The 16,081-nt window shown below is 37.7% G+C and overlaps 1 protein-coding gene, 1 long non-coding RNA gene and 1 other non-coding gene across 4 annotated transcripts in view; 1 reads left to right on the top strand and 2 right to left on the bottom strand.

Annotated features, from left to right (window-relative positions):
• Positions 1 to 15,582, top strand: part of LOC116483104 (uncharacterized) — a 37,682-nt gene extending 22,100 nt beyond the window's left edge. The window contains exons 6-9 of one of the 2 annotated variants that reach the window (XR_009211376.1): positions 8,333 to 8,464; positions 10,852 to 11,053; positions 15,390 to 15,463; positions 15,568 to 15,582. This is a non-coding gene — a long non-coding RNA (uncharacterized LOC116483104). The remainder of the gene's footprint in view (positions 1 to 8,332; positions 8,465 to 10,851; positions 11,054 to 15,389; positions 15,464 to 15,567) is intronic. The other variant, XR_009211377.1, reaches the window with a different exon arrangement.
• Positions 1 to 16,081, bottom strand: part of UBE2D3 (ubiquitin conjugating enzyme E2 D3) — a 73,640-nt gene that overhangs the window by 56,089 nt on the left and 1,470 nt on the right. The gene's annotated exons all lie outside the window — the stretch shown is intronic.
• LOC116477807 (small nucleolar RNA U13) lies at positions 9,306 to 9,409 on the bottom strand. The gene has a single exon (XR_004250651.1). It is a non-coding gene; the product is annotated as a small nucleolar RNA U13 (small nucleolar RNA).

Below are 16,081 nucleotides of genomic sequence, written 5' to 3'. Positions count from 1 at the left end.
GAAGAGTGGTTACATTTGGGGAAAAGTGACAGGATAGTTACTGGGAGCTCTCATAAGAAGGTTTCTATTTCCTGGGTGCTGGATACAGGGACATTCTTTATGATAAATCACTCATTTTTGCATATATGCTATATTTCAATTTTTTAAAAGGGTGGTCCTTAAAAGATTATGATTTAGGGTTTACCGCCTTGCCCCTCTCTATCAATTCAAATATTTCTTCCAGTTCAGATCCCACACCTTACATGAAGCCTTTCCCAACCATTTCAGCCAGAAACAATTTCTCTTTCTTCCTGGTTTTTATACCATGTTCTCTGGGAGGTAGTGTAATATAGTGGAAATAGTATAGGCTAAGGAACTTGGACTTTAATCTGTGTGGCAATAAAGAGCAGAAGAGTGACTCGGTCAGACTTGTATCTACCCACCACAAATTTAACCAATTTTACTTATATTTCTTTGTGAACAAATATGAAAATTTATATACATATATTAAATATAAATATATAGCTTTTATACCACGGAATACTACTCAGCCATAAAAAGAAATGAAATAATGGCATTCACAGCAACTTGGATGGAGTTGGAGACCATTATTCTAAGTGAAGTAACTCAGGAATGGAAAACCAAACATCATATGTTCTCACTTATAAGTGGGAGCTAAGCTATGAAGATGCAAAGGCTTAAGAATGATATAGTGGACTTTGGGAACTTTGTTGGGGGAGGGTGAGGGGGGGTGAGGGATAAAAGACTACACATTGGCTACAGTGTACATTGCTCAGGTGACAGGTGCACCAGAATCTCCGAAATCATCACTAAAGAACTTATCCATGTAACCAAAACCCACCTGTTCCCCACAAACTATTGAAATAAAAATTTAAAGATACATAAAATGTGTAATTTGTGAGATTGTTACAATATTTGCCCTCAATAAATCATGCCTACTTTGTTCATGCATCTTTGCAATGTGCTTTTGCCACTTTTCCCATCAAAGGGTTTATTTCCTTACCCCTTGAATCTAGCTATCTTTGTGACTTGCTTTGACCGTAGAATGCAAATAGATGTGACTTTGTACAACTTCTTAGACTAGGTCTAGAGAAGCTTCACAGCTTCTTTTTCCACCGTTTGGAACACTGCACTGAGACCACTATGTTATAAGTCTGGGAGTGAAAGACAGTGTAAAGGCAGCCACAGGAGTGAACACAGGGGAGACTAACAGAACTTTCTGGCCAAATCACAGTGTGGTGAGAGATAATAAATCATGTTGTTTTAAGCCACTGTTTTGGAATGCATGTGTAATGCAGAAGTAGATAACTTGTAGGAAACAGAATCCCTTTTCCATTACCTAGCTCACCTATTAATTTACTCTGTTGTGGCAGAGAATACTATTATTTCCCAATGTCCTTTATCCTCTCCTTCCTTTAATATTAGAACCCCCATATGTTTTTTGGTTTTGTTTTGTTTTGTTTTTTTTTTTTTTGAGATGGAGTCTTGCTCTGTCGCCCAGGCTGGAGTGCAATGGTGTGATATCGGCTCACTGCAACCTCCGCTGCCTGGGTTCAAGCAATTCTCCTGTCTCAGCCTCCCGAGTAGCTGGGACTACAGGTGCGCGCCACCACACCCGGCTAATATTTTTGTATTTTTAGTAGAGACAGGGTTTCACCGTATTGGTCAGGCTGGTCTCGAACTCCTGACCTCAGGTGATCCACCCGCCTCAGCCTCCCAAAGTGCTGGGATTACAGGCGTGAGCCACCGTGCCCGGCAGAACCCCCATATGTTAGCTGGGTACATTGCTACACAGATAGTGACTATAATTTCCTAACTCTTGAAAGTGTGGCCATGTAACTAGATTTTGGCCCATGGGTCATAAGTGGAAATGATGGCTCCAACTTCTGTGATATGCCCTTAGAAGAGGTATACTCTTTTACTATTTCCTATTCTCAAATGTATCATGGCAGGAGCTGGAACTACCATCTTAGGCCATGAAATGGAAGCCACATATTGAGTAGATCAGATTAAAAAGCTAAAAGTAGCTTGAGTACCTAATATCCAGAGCTGCTCTATCAGTCCTGAACTGATTATCTTTGGACTATGAGAAAAAGAAATTTACATCTTATGTCATTACTATTTTGACCTGAGAGCAAGCAAACCTGCAATCCCAAGTAATATGTGTTTTTCACATTCCCTCGTATATATATGTTCATGTATATATATACATCTACAAATACAAATATCTGTATGTGCACACACAAATATGTAAACATCTCTATAGGTATTGATGTATTTTGTTTTACAGATTGAGATCCTACACTTTTCTCCATCTTTTTCTCATTTAGCAATATCTGGAAATGACAACTCATACAACTTGAATTAATTCCTTTTGATAGCTGTATAATATTTTATAGGATGCAGGAGTTGTAATTCATTCTGCTGTTTTCCTACTGATTAGCTTTCATTTTGTTACCCTTTTTTCCACTATGAATATTTTTGTGAATATAACCTTATGTATTTTATTTCTATAGAACAGATTCCCAAGAATGGTATAGCAAGGACAAAAGATATTTGTAGCTTAAAAAATTTTAATACAGGTTGCCAGACTGTTTTACAAATAGGTTGAAAAATTTCACATTTATGCCAGCTATCTATAACAATACCCTTTTACTTGGACCCCTCACCAGCCATAGTTGCTGTTGGTCATTTAACATTTTTCCCAGTCTGAGAAGATGTTTCACCTCACTTGTGACAAGAGAAATGCATAGTAAAACTTTACTGAGATTAAACATTTCTGCTTATTAGTCCCAAATCCAACAGTTTGAATAACATACTCTAGTAACAATGCTGTGGGGGCACTCTTATCTGTTTATACAGCACCTATGGAGACAAATTTGGCAATATCTGTCAAAATTACACACACACACAAACACACCCATCTTTAACTTAGCAATCTCTTTTCTGTGAATTTATCCAGCAGATATCTTGAACATGTGAGACAAAATTATGTACATTATTATTCAATGATACTGTTTTAAAAGCCGAAGACTGAAAACAATGCCCATGTCCATCATAAGGGCTAGTAAAATAAATTCTGGCATTCATGTAGTGGAATACTAAGCAGCCATTAAAAGATAAGGAATCTCATTATGGAGTTACATAAATAATTCTAAGATATATTGTAAACTAATATATGTAGGACAGTGTATATATTGTTACCTTTATTTTTAAAATGGAGAATAATATAAATTTGTATTTTTCTGTAAAATCTCTGGGAAGGTACGCAAAAAACTAATAAAAGTATTAATGGGATAGGTGGTGGTGTTATGAGAAATTGGTGAACAGGAGATCACAGGGGAGACTGAAACTCAAAACATCTCACTCTCTCTCTACACATACACTATTTGAATGAACTATCTATTCAAAAAGAAAAATAGCTCCTATACAGTGAATTCAATTTCCCGTACTGTGAGTTTTATGATCCTTTCATCAGTTGAATAAAAGGGATAAGATCCATTTCACAGTACTTTCTGAACACTAAATTAGAGGTGTGCTTAGCTCAGTGTCTGTCCCATATTAGGCACTCAGTAAATGTTAGTTGAATTAAAAAAAATTGTTTGTCAGTCTGTTAGAACTAACTGGCATCTTATTATTTTAATTTGCATTTTCCTGATTTCTCCTGATTCTGAGCTGCTTTTCACATTTGGATTTATTATTCTCTGAATTCATATTATTTGCCCATCCATTCTTCTGTTGAATTGCTTGTTTCCTTGATGTGAATTTCTGAGTTCCCTGATTAAACCTCCTTGCAAATATTTTTCTAAATTTGTTGTGTATCTGTTAATTTCGTTTAGATTTTTTTTGCAAACAAAGGTTATTTTTATATTGACAAATGTGTATATTTTTTAAAGATAATGTATATTCTGCTGTTCTTACATGAAGTATTCTATAAATGTCAACTAGATCCAGTAGATTAATGATACTACAGTTCAATTTTTACTGATTTTCTGCCTGCTGGATGAATTATTGAAAGAGAGATATTGAAGTCTCTGTGATACTGGATTTGTCTATTTCTCTTTGTGGTTCTATCAGTTTTTGCCTTACACATTTTAATGCTGTTAGGTGCATATATGTTAAGATTGTTAATTCTTTTTGGAGAATTTACCTCTTTATACTTATGTAATGCTTCTCTCTATCCCTGACAGTTTTCCTTTTTCTAAAATCTCCTTTGTCTGACAATATAGCAACTCCAGCTTTCTATTAGTTTTAGCATGGCAGATCTTTCTTTATTTACTTTTAACCTATCTATGTCTTTATATTTAAAGTGAGTTTCTTACATATGGTTCCTGAAAAAATGAAAAACTAATAAAGGCTATTGTCTTCCTCCCTCCAAATCAACCCTGAGTAACAACAGAAACAAGAAGGAAGCAAAAGCTTGAGGAATAAGATGAAAAACTTAGAGGAAACCATAGTTAGTGTTAGGAGTAAGTTCTGAAATACTGTTTCGCCATGCCCCACTTTGCTTTGGGACAATCAGTGCCAAACTACTGATTGCTACAGAAATCACCAGCAACAAATCAGGCTTCCTGTAGGATTAGATAAAGGACCTAATTGAAGTGAGTTGCCAATGAAAAAGTGGGGCTGCCAGATACTATAGAATATTGGGGCATTCACCCCTCCACTCCTTCCCTGCTGCCAGAATTTTGATAAATTATAACAGCCTTCTGCTGCTGGACTGTGGATCTCAACACAGATCCTTACTAGAGAAACAGTAGCAAAGAGAGACCATCAGTTCTGTGGTTGCCTAGAGCTCTTGCTTTCTGCTCCTTAAACTTGTGGGAAGGGATAAAAACTAGGGTCTGCCATTTTGCTCTACCTTTGTATCCATTATTAGAAGGGGTAGTAGATAACACTAGGAGAACATGGCTTGTGAACCAAAGTATCTAGACACCTGAGGAGTATGATCACTATCAAACACAACAAATTCTACAACATATACCAACAGAAGTAGAATAATAGGATATGCCAATACTTTTAATAACTCAATTATTCATTCAACACAATTTGTAAAGATATACGGTCTCACTCTGTTGCCCAAGCTGGAGAAATCATAGTTCACTTCATGCAGCCTTGAACTCTTGGGCTCAAGCAATCCTCCTGCCTCAGCCTCCTTGCTAGCTGGGATTACAGGTGTGTGCCACCACACCCACCTAATTTTAGAATATTGTTTATAGAGACGAGGTCTTGCAACGTTTCCCAGGCTGCTTCAAACACCTGGCCTCAAGCAATCATCCTGCCTTGGCCTCCTAAAGTGCTGTGATTATAAGCATGAGCCACTGTGCCCAGTCCATTCAGTAGTTTTTTACTGAACACCTACCAAGTGTCAGGTACTAAGGTTTCATCAGTCAACAAGATAGGTGAATAATTTTGTTCATGTGGGACATGGCAAGGGGATAGAGACAAAAACATACAAATAATAATAAACAATTTTAGAAGGTAATATTTACTACCAAAACAATGCAGAGTAGGTAGATAGGGACTGATAAAAGGGTTGCCATTTAAAAATGAAACCCATTCTAAAATAGGAGCCACAGAGATGCAGGGCTGCAGTAAGGTTGGTAATATGTGAAGAGTGAACAGGAAATCATAAAGCCATGTGAGATTATTAGGTGTGGAAAAGTATGAGCTAAAATAAGGATCATAGCTGGGCATGGTGGCTCATGCCTGTACTCCCAGCACTGTGAGAGGCCTAGGCAGGCAAATCACTTAAGGCCAGGAGTTCAAGACCAGCCTCGCCAACATGGCAAAACCCTGTCTCTACTAAAAATACAAAAATTAGCCAGACATGGTGGCGCAAGCCTGTGATCCCAGCTACTCGGAAGGCTGAGGCACCGAAAATTTCTTGAAATTGGGAGGCAGAGGCTGCAGTAAGCTGAGATTGTGCCACTGCACTCCTGTCTGGGCAACAGAGCAAGACTGTCTCAAAAATAATAATAAATAAATAATTAAAAAATAAAGAACATCATAGATAAATAGCAGGTGGATCGGATCTTATGATGCTTTTGAGATACAGAATTTTAATATTTTTGTGCAGTTAAAATCTCTAGAAAACTTTTCCTTTGTGCTTTCTCGTGCTTTCATGCTTTGAAAAAAAACTTTTTATCCAGAGATATTTTTAGGTTGATAATTAAACTATTTTAAATTATAATATTCGTATATGGAAAGAAATTCAAACAAAATAGGACAGTAGAAAGTAAAAGGCCTCATCCACTGTCTCTCCTCCTTTCCTCATAAGTTATTTTTCTAGGTATCCTTCCAGAAATGTTCTATGTATAATCAAATACATGTAATTTTTAAAATTTATAAATAGGATACTATACATACTTTCTACAATTTGCTTTTTTCATTCACACATATGGCCCTACTCCAGAGATTGAGGTTTTAAATATCATGAAAATTTTTATTTAGAAGGCAAAACTACAGAGACAAAAGATAATTGGTTACCCAGGGGTATGAGTTGGTAGGGGTAAATAGGTAGAGCATAGGGCATTTATAGGGTAATAAAATGATTACGTATGCTACTATTATGGTGGATACATGACACTATGCAGTTGTCAAAATTGATACAACTATACAGCACAGAGTGACCCCTAATGTTAACTATGGATTTTAGTTAATAATGTAGCAGTACTGGGTCATCAGTTGTGACAAATGTACCACACTAATGGAGGATATTAATAGGAGAAATGGTGTGTGTTGGGTTAGAGGGTGACATATGGGAATCTGTATTTTCTGCCCTATTCTTCTGTAAATTTAAAGCTATTCTTTAAAAAGTCTTTGAAAAAACTTCATTTAGAAAAACTATTCTTAAAGCTTTGTATAGAATATTTTAAAGTTGGAGGGTAGAGGTCACATATCTGGTAGACTGTTGCTATGGCCCAAACATAAAATAATAAAGGGCTATACTATGGTAGCAAATAAAATTACTTTGAATAGGTTTGCTAATACCTAAGAAAATTTCACATTAGAAATTATTGAGTGGGCCGGGCGCGGTGGCTCACGCTTGTAATCCCAGCACTTTGGGAGGCTGAGGCGGGTGGATCACGAGGTCAGGAGATAGAGACCACAGTGAAACCCTGTCTCTACTAAAAATACAAAAAATTAGCCGGGCGTGGTGGCGGGCGCCTGTAGTCCCAGCTACTCGGAGAGGTTGAGGCAGGAGAATGGCGTGAACCCGGGAGGCGGAGCTTGCAGTGAGCCGAGATCGCGCCACTGCACTCCAGCCTGGGCGACAGAGCAAGACTCTGTCTCAAAAAAAAAAAAAAAAAAAGAAATTATTGAGTGGAATTTAAAGTTTCTAATATAAAGAAATCATGTATCAAACACAGTGTGTTAATCAAAAGTAGGAAAAAACACAATATGCATAAAAATTATGAGAGCAAACGGAAATGTGGCTGAAAAGATGCTAATAGCCATAACATGTTGAATATGTTGTTTCTTTTTAAAGTTAACATGACACACAGGAACAGGAAATGCATCTACTGTATTTAGTTTTATTTATATTCTTAAATTGTTTATTTCCAGATTTCTGTAACATATATATGTATTTTTTAATTCAGTTTTATTTTGTGTGTGTGTGTGTGAGGGAGTATCACTCCCTCACCTAGGCTGGAGTGCAGTGGCGCGATCTTAGCTTATTACAACCTCTGCCTTCCAGGTTCAAGCAATTCTCCTGCCTCAGCCTCCTGAGTAGCTAGGATTACAGGCGTGCACCACCACGCCTGGCTAATTTTTTTGTATTTAGTAGAGACAAGGTTTCACCATGTTGGCCAGGCTGATCTCGAACTCCTGACCTCGTGATCCACCCACCTCGGCCTACCAAAATGATGGGATTATAGGCATGAGCCACTGCACCCAGCCTGTATTTTCTTAAAAGATCAGCCATTACCAAGTTATTATTGGATGCCTTTAATCTCTTTTGTTAGTGTATCCATATTCCAATAAAAATTGATTGACAAAAAGAGGCAGTGGTCTGCTCTATAGGATCTTGCACTAATAAGTTACTTTGATTCTTTAAGTTTGTCTTGAGAATTAAAACACATAATGTACATAATAAAACACCATGATTTGGCATATAGTAAGCACTTGAAAATAGTAGTGGCTATTTTATTAAAATAGTGTGTTATCATACAGCTCAAAATGCTGATAAGATGAATCTGAAATTCAGACTTAAAAGTATTTTTATTATAGTAACAAGGTTATATTTGAGATTTTAAGTTTTGTTCTACCACCAGTGGTAGTTTAAGGCTTCTTGTATAATGGTTCTTTGTGATGTTTTTCTTTTCAGAGACACGTATGATGAACTCTTGGGACATGTTCCACTGCTTGTGGATCCTGGTATTTCCTTGCTCAATTTTTACAAGAAATAGGTTTGGCATCTCTAGGAGTATCAAATGAAGATGTTCAGAAACGACACAAGGTGAGTTCATTTTCAACTTAAAAAAATATTCTATTTATATCCATTAATAATGTAGTAAAAGCTTCCAAGTTACTCACTATAAAGTAATGGTTCTGGAAAGAGCATGTTAATTTAAAAAAATAACTACTTTATTAAGGTATGATTGACATGTAAAGCTGTATATATTGTATATAATACAAATAGTTTGGGGATACATTCTAATCATTTATGCTAATAACAACTTAGATCTCATACAAAAACTCAACACTTTAACTCATCTATCCTCTCTCACATTGTTATTGATGTCAAAATTTACATTTTTTTATTGTGCATCAATTAACAAATTACTGTAGCTATAGTTATTTGTAATACTTTTAACTCAGAGTTAAAAATGATTTTATGTACCACCATTACATTACAGTATTAGAGTATTCTGAACATAACTCTATACTTCCCTTTACCAGGGAGTTTCATACTTTCACGTTTTCATGTTGCTAATTAACATCCTTTAGTTTCCACTTGAAGTACTTCAACTTTAGTTTCAGTTTTAGCATTTCTTTTGAGGCAGGTCTAGTGATGAACTCCCTCAGCTTTTTTTTTTCTGGAAAAGTCTTTATCTTTCCTTTTCTGAATGACAGCTTTGTGGGTAAATTATTCTTAGTTAGGAGGCTTTTTTTCTTTCAGTATTTTGAGTATATCATCCCATTCTCTTCTGGCTTGCAAGGTTTGCTGAAAAACCCGCTGAAAGTCTTATAGGAGCTCCCTTGTACGTGACAAATTGCTTTCCTCTGCTGCTTTCAAAATTCTTTGTCATTAACTTTTGACAATTTGATTATAATGTGTCTCAGTGAAAAAATTTTCATATCGGACAGGTAATGTGCCAGTGTTTTAGCAAGGTCTGAGAAAGGCACATCTTACACAATGGCATGAAAACCCAATCACCATGCTTATGAACCACAAAAAGATCAGTGAAGACACCTTTATGTTTAATCTACATGGAATTCTTTGGGAATTGTGGATCTGGATGTTCATTTTCCTCCCCAGATTTGGGCAGTTTTCTGCTATTATTTCTTTAAAAAAGCAATCTGCCTCCTTTCTCGTTCTCTGCTTGCTCTACCACTTCTATAATGCGCATATTGGTTTAGAGTCCTGTAGGCTTACTTCATTATTTTTTCTTTTTGTTCCTTTGACTGGATAATATAAAATTATCTGTCTTCAAGTTCATTGATTCTTCCTTCTGCTTGATTGAATCTGCCACTGAAGCTCACTTTTGAATTTTTCAGTTCAGTTACTGTGTTCTTTAGTTTCAGAATTTGATTTTTTTTTGAGATGGAGTCTCGCTCTGTTGCCCAGGCTGGAGTGCAGTGGCGCGATCTCAGCTCACTGCAAGCTCCGCCTCCCAGGTTCACACCATTCTCCTGCCTCAGCCTCCTGAGTAGCTGGGACTACAGGCACCCACCACCACTCCCGGCTAATTTTTTTTGTAATTTTATTAGAGACGGTGTTTCACCGTGTTAGCCAGGATGGTCTCAATCTCCTAACCTCATGATCCACCCGCCTCAGCCTCTCAACGTGCTGGGATTATAGGCGTGAGCCACCGCGCCCAGCCAGAATTAGATTTTTTAATGGTTTCTTTGTTGAAATTCTCATTTGTTCATGTATTGTTTTCCTGATTTCGTTTAGCTCACTGAGATTCAAGGTGAGTGTTCTGAATTCTTTATCAGGTAATTTATAGGTCTCTGCTTCTTTGGGGTCAACTGCTAGAACTTTAATTTGTTCCTTTGGCTGTCATGTTTTCGTGTGTGTGTGTGTGTGTGTTTGTGTGTGTGTGTGTGTGTGTGTTCCTTTAAGCCTTGCCTTCTACCTTTGCATTTGAACAGTCACTTCCTCCAGTCTTTACTGACTAGCTTCAGAAGGGAAAGATGATCACCAGTCAGCCTGACTAGAGATTCTGAAGGTCTCTCAGACCTTTCCTATGATATGCCCATTCCATTCCTCTTGTTCTGTCTTGGGAGGGGAAGTCTTAGGATTGTGTGCTTTCTTTCCGTCTCACAAAGCTAGACTATGTGCTGAGAACCTCCTTTTATTTTCTCTAGTGCAGTGCCCCAGAGTGTTCAAGGTAGTGTGCCTTCTTCCAATCCAGCAGGAGCCAGTTGCTGATATCTGTGTGCTATCTGCTGGGGCCTACATACACTATCTATAGGGGAGGTTGGGCTGCTGGCTAGTGGGTGGGTGCATGGAGTGTTGGGTGTACTTGTCAGTTGAGGGGTTCTGCAGGTGAAGTGTCCTGTAGGGCTCATGGGTGAGCCTATGGTGGAGTCTGCAAGCCAGTTAGCAGACTCCACATCTAGCTCTGAAGAATCATGTGTTGGTTGCTATAAGCCTCTGCTTCTTTTCTCTTCTCCTAGATATTCCTAGACTATTCATCTGTGAAGAGTCCCTCAGTATTCTGGATAGGGAAAAACAGAAGTGAGCCTTTTGGGCGGCACCACGCAAGGCTAGGGAAGCTGGGCACTCACTTGACTCTTACTTTCCTTCCTGGGAGAACTCATGGGCCAAAAGGGCCTCTCTTGGCACTGAACTCTGCTGCCTTGGAGGAGAAGGATGTAGGTAAAGTGAAACTGTTTTTCTTACCCTCTTCAATGTGTCTATTCTTGAGTTTTTCATTCTACTGGGGTGCTGGAACCTCTTAGCAGGTCTCCCAGGCTCCCAAAACGGTATTTAGTATTTCTGCATGGGTTTGAGGGCCGGAACCTACTAAATCCACCAACTTGCTGATGTCAGTCAGGGTGCCTTTAATCTGAATAGTATTATTTCACACAGAATGCTATCTCTGAGTTTAGTAGCTCAGAGGCAAAATACAAACAGTTAAATATATAAGGTAACATTATTAAACTCACATTTATTCTGTGCACAACTACAATATCGGAAAGCATTATACAGGTTCCTTCTTAATGCCTAGTTCACCAGTGCTTGGAGTAGCTAGTTCCACAAAGTTCTGAGGTAAACAAGAATCTGCCTTGTTATTTTATTATTTAATGACTATATTTGCAGATTACAGTAACCATGAAATTTCTAAGGCAAAAAAGATGGCTTCCAAAACAGAAAAAAGAAACTTCAAAGATCTGTGGAATTAAGCTTTTAATTATGCACATATGCATATACAATTATGTATATCATATATTTGCTTTGTAAGCATAATCTTTGTCTAGTCAATGACTGCAAAAGTGGTATATCAGTATACACTTATAGAATTATAGGAAAGAAAAGCTTTCTTCAGAGCTTACTCTATTCTATCATGTGTTTGCTTGTTTATTTATTTATTATGGATTGACTGACAGGGTCTCACTCTGTTGCTCAGGCTGGGGTGCAGAGGCATAACTATACCTCACTGTAACCTTAAACTCCTGGCCTGAGGTGATCCTCCCACCTTAGCTACATAGATAATTCTATATACTGCTAGTTTTTAGTACCACAAAGTATTATGGAAGGTGATTTCAAAATAATTTCGCCATGTTATTGATTTATAGATCCCAGTTTTGTTTCTTTAGTTTTCCATTTATTTCTAGTTTGCTGGACTTCCTCTTAAAACTGTGGGGTTAAGGCAAGGCAGTTCCAAATGTAGTTCCTCATACACAAAGGGGAAGTAAGAACACCAAACACCAAAATCAAAATGTTCTAATAAAAAAAATTTGTTTATCTCTTTAAAATGTTGAATAGACATTTAATAATAATTCTTTTTTTAAAAAAATTGATTAGTTTCTCATATGATAATCATTAATTTAACCCCAACCTATAGTCCACTGTAAGTATCCTCTTAATTTGTTAAAGCATATTAATTGTTCCATTAATTTCATCTACTTTTCCAATCCATCAATCTGTGATTCCTTTTACCTTTCTCTTATTTTGGGTTTCTTATACCTTGATCAAATGTCCTACTTTTTCTTAGTTTATTCCTCATTTAGGTGGAACACATCCTCTATTAGCTTTTTGAGAAGAGAATGCGTAAATTGTGTATTTTTAAACCTTTTAGGTTTGAAAATGAGTTTATTGTAGTTTCATAATGGGTTCTTGGTTTGGATTGGTATAGAATTCTAAATTATAGGTAATTTTTCTTCAGATATTTTAAGAATTGCCCTTTAACTTCCAGAGCTACTGTTAAGAAGTCCAGTACATTTAACTTTTGTAGTATGTGTCTCAGTCTGTTTGGGTTGCTATAAAGGAATACCTGAGGTTGGGTCATTTATTTAAATAAGAGGTTTATTTGGCTCATGGTTCTGCAGGCTGTACAAGAAGCATGAGGCCAGTATCTGCTTCTTGTGAAATCTTCAGACTGCTTACACTGAGGGCAGAAGGCAAGAGGAGCCCATGAATACACAGTTCACATGGTGAGAGAGAAAGGCCAGAAATGAGGGGTATGGGTATGCCCAGGCTTCTTTGTATTTTTGTTTTGTTTTGTTTTGTTTCTTTTTTTGAGACAGAGTCTCACTCTATAGTCCATGCTGGAGTGCAGTGGCACGATCTTGGCTCAACCTCCGTCTCCCAGGTTCAAGTGAGTCTCCTGCCTCAGCCTCCCAAGTAGCTGGGATTACAGGTGTGTGCCACCACACCCAGCTAATTTTTGTATTTTTAGTAGAGACAGGGTTTCACTATGTTGGTCAGTCTGGTCTCGAACTCCTGACCTCAGGTGATCCACCCACCTTGGCCTCCCAAAGTGCTAGGATTATAGGCGTGAGCCACCGAGACCGGCCCCAGGCTCTTTTTAACAACTGCCTCTCACAGGAGCGAACAGAGTAAGAACTAATTATCACAAGGACTATACCAAACCATTCAGGAGGGAACCACCCCTATGACCAAACACCTCCCACTAGGCCCTACCAACAACATTGGGGATCAAATTTCTTTTTCTTTTTTGAGACAGTCTCAGTCTGTGACCCAAGCTGGTTGCAGTGGTACAATCTCAGCTCACTGCAACCTCCATCTCCTGGGTTCAAGTGATTCTCATGCCTCAGCCACCTGAGTAGCTGGGGTTACAGGTGTGTGCCACCACATCTGGCTAATTTTTGTATTTTTAGTAGAGATGGGGTTTCACCATGTTGGCCAGACTGGTCTTGAACTCCTGGTCTCAAGTGATCTGCCCGGCTCAGCCTCCCAAAGTGCTGGGATTACAGGTGTGAGTCACCATGCCCAGCTGGGATCAAATTTCAATATGAGACTTGGAGGGGTCAAACAAACCACATCTAGAGAAAGAGCTCCAGAAATCTGCATGGGGTTCCTTAAGCATTTTATATTAGTAACAATCTTACATACTCAATAGCCATGTTATTAGTATTGACACATTACATAATTACATTGATCATGTAGATCTAGACCAACCACTGTGAAAAAACAAGGTGCAGCTAATAATAAAAAAAGATGAGTTGATAATGAGGTAAAAAAAAAATGATGATGATGAAATATCATACTGACTATGCATGTTTATGTGCCAGGTACTGTTTTAATTGCTATCTATGTCTTAATTCAGTGAATATACACAACACAACCTTAACATGTAGGTATTACCTACATTTTTACAGGTTATATAATTTATCCTAGTAGAATCAGAACTGTAGTCCAAACAGTGTGGCTCCAAGAGTCTACAGTCTTTTTTTTTTTTTTTTTTTTTTGAGACAGAGTCTCGCTGTCGCCCAGGCTGGAGTGCAGTGGCGCGATCTCGGCTCACTGCATGCTCCACCCCCTGGGGGTTCACGCCATTCTCCTGCCTCAGCCTCCCCAGTAGCTGGGACTACAGGCGCCCGCCACCTCGCCCGGCTAATTTTTTGTATTTTTAGTAGAGACGGGGTTTCACTGTGTTAGCCAGGATGGTCTCGATCTCCTGACCTCGTGATCTGCCCGCCTCGGCCTCCCAAAGTGCTGGGATTACAAGCGTGAGCCACTGCGCCCGGCCTATATCTTAATGATCATATTTGAATTTGGGGCACTGGATGACCTAATGGGAAAAAAAGCATGAAAGAAATAAAAGTCTTGGGCCTAGCTAGGACAGGCAGAGGATTAGTGATCCTCGCTCAAGTGCCTGAAAGTAAATAATGACTCCTTTAACCGTATTTACATGTTTACTTTATCCTGACTTTTCTGGCCACAGTTTCTTTATGTCTTTTAAAGATGGAATCTAAAAACACTATCTCATAAGGTGGTCAGATAAGCCTATTACATCTATTTAGAGCAATATTATCTTTAGACCATGTTTCATCTGCAGCCAAGAAGGCAGGGTTGTGGAAATGAAATACAAATATAAATGAAAACAGGATTTAACTTTTAAGTAAAGGGAATTTAAGAAAATATTCCTTTTAAGTGGATAATAAGGATTTTTAAATTGGTGGAGTTAGGAATTATCTCCTTTTATACATTTGCATAGCTCATGTAATGCATCAGAATACCTAATATATGATCCACACCTGTTCTCTGAATTTCAAGGCCTCCCAAAAAAGTTTTATCCATATAGACTTGCATTCACTACATTTTTTCTACTTGAAAATAGCAAACCAGCTATTCACATAAACTGCTAAGAGGAAGGAAGCCAGCCATAAAAAATTACATACTATAAAATTACTTATATGTGAGGGTCAAAAACATGCACAGCAATACAGAATAGTAGTAATGGTGGTGGATGTGGTTGGAAGGGTCACTTTTTTAAAACGCCTCTGTTGAACATTCTATATATTGATGTGGGTGGTGGTTACCTGGAACTGTACATTTGGCACTTGAGCATTTTACTATGTTATGCCTTTAAATTGAGGTATGTATTTTTTTTAAATTCTTTAAAGAAAAACTGCTTGGAGGTCTTATTCTTAACGCACAACAATCACAAACATTAAATTTATACAGTCCAGAGAATGTAAAGTTGCTTTAAAAAAATTCTTTCCGTTTCTCACTTTTAAATACCAAGGGGAAAAATGAACTCAACACAGCAAGTCTTGCCCTTGTCAAGATGACAGATCCTCTAAGAGAAGAAGCGAATAGGTAATGGCCTTTTCCAGATTTTCTTTTCCTAATGTACCCCACTTCCAACCTACCCCTACCTCAACTAGGGTATCTAGTTGTACCCAAGGGTGCTTCTATATTAGATCCACAGAGATTAAAGATAACAGCTAACAGAATAGTCCAGAGGACAAGGATATTCAAGTTCCATCATCTTCAGGATAAAAAAGCTCCAGGGTTTACCTCCAAACTTAAAGCTCTCTAAAGGAAATCCCATCAACCTTTTAAACATCACTTTGTATGTACCATCTTCTGTACTGCCCTAGCTCAAAAACATGAACCTGTATCTAAACATTTTTGTAGAATTTCCGTCGTAAATTTTACTTTAACAATTTTGAACAGGTTATAATGATAGAAAATTATTTAATCTAGATTTTGGTCAACTCTATTACTGATAGTTATTCTTTTTTAGTGAAGAACAAACACTAAATGTATACAGTCCAGAGAATGAAAGATTGCTTCAAAAAATTCCTTTTCTCACTGTAAAATAAAAATACCAAGGGGAAAAACAGAAAGTATTTATTATAACTGGCTGTTACACTGTCATACACAATGAAATACTGGACCATGAGCAGTTCGTTATTATATGTTGTTAAGTGT

Source organism: Hylobates moloch, unplaced genomic scaffold (assembly GCF_009828535.3).
Source record: "Hylobates moloch isolate HMO894 unplaced genomic scaffold, HMol_V3 SCAFFOLD_2, whole genome shotgun sequence".
Classification (NCBI taxonomy): domain Eukaryota; kingdom Metazoa; phylum Chordata; class Mammalia; order Primates; family Hylobatidae; genus Hylobates; species Hylobates moloch.
The sequence above is the reverse complement of the archived record's forward strand: the minus strand, read 5'-3'. Positions and strand labels throughout refer to the sequence as shown.